The following is a 1,236-nucleotide window of genomic DNA, read 5'->3' on the forward strand; positions in this document are numbered from 1 at the left end:
GCCACTCCCACTGTGCACACAAGATTGGTACTCTGTTTGGATTTGAATAAAATTCATAGGTTTGTAATCACAGAAATTGTAATTTTTTTTCTAATAGAAGTGATGAAGCAATATAAATAAGTTGTTAACATGAGTTTAAAAGAAACTTTGTTTTCATTAAAGAACATTTAAAATTACATTGTAAGTGACTGATTGGAAATTCCAATCTGTTTCATTTTAGTAACTTAAAAGACTTAATATCCTTAAATTATTTCCTCAAAAAAAGATTCTTATGTTAGTGTTTCTGAAACTTTCAGAAATTGTAGACTACTTAATTGATGATAATGTAAATGCAGACCACAAATTTTTTATACAGTTATAGGCTCATCTTAGCTTTTAATATAAGAATTTAATAGATTTCAAAAGTAAAATTAGTGGCTCTTTTAAGTCATGAGAGGGATATCATTGTAAGAATCCATTTATTTGTGTTAGGCTTAGTAATAAGTGCTTTAAACCAAAGAATCCAAAGTATTTGTGTTAGGCTTAGTAATAAGTGCTTTAAACCAAAAATCAAGTTTTACATGCTATCTAAGGGTAAGCAAGAGTGTTTTTAAATTCTTCTTTATTTCTACTAAATTAGAAAATTCAAAGCTAAAATGTTAGATCAGAAATAAAAACAAGCATTGGGCAAGGGAATGTTGGGTATAATGGTTGAGATTAAAACTCAGTATCAGGTGATTTCTAATTGCATCCCAGTTCTGCTTCTTATGGGCTGTATGACCCGAATACAGTTTCTTGACCTCTCTGTGCATGACTCTTCAGCTGTACAGTGAGGATAATAGTGTCTAAATCCTAGAGCTTTGGTAAAATTAAAGCAATTAATGCAAATAGAGGTGCCCAAATAGCACCCAGCACATAGCTAGGGTACAGAAAATTTATTAGGTCCTAACTGTTAATTCTATTAGATCATGCTCAATGTTAAACCTGAAAACAAGGTGGCCACATTAGTGGTTTGTAACCCATGTTTATTCTAATCTAATTCTAATTTAGTCAGTCTGAAGATATAATAGTAGTTAAATGTTTTTAATACCATCATTGGTATATTCCCATATATTAACATACAGCATGGATATAAATATTATGATGAGATTTCTCATTGAGTACTGTTCTTTAGCACTCCAGTAACACTAGATAAATAAGCACTTAAATACCAAGTGTTTGTCAGTTTTAAAATTAGAAAAGAAGGAAAATTGTTTC

The sequence above is a fragment of the Colobus angolensis genome, unplaced genomic scaffold (genome assembly GCF_000951035.1).
Source record: "Colobus angolensis palliatus isolate OR3802 unplaced genomic scaffold, Cang.pa_1.0 Scaffold12, whole genome shotgun sequence".
Lineage (NCBI taxonomy): Eukaryota > Metazoa > Chordata > Mammalia > Primates > Cercopithecidae > Colobus > Colobus angolensis.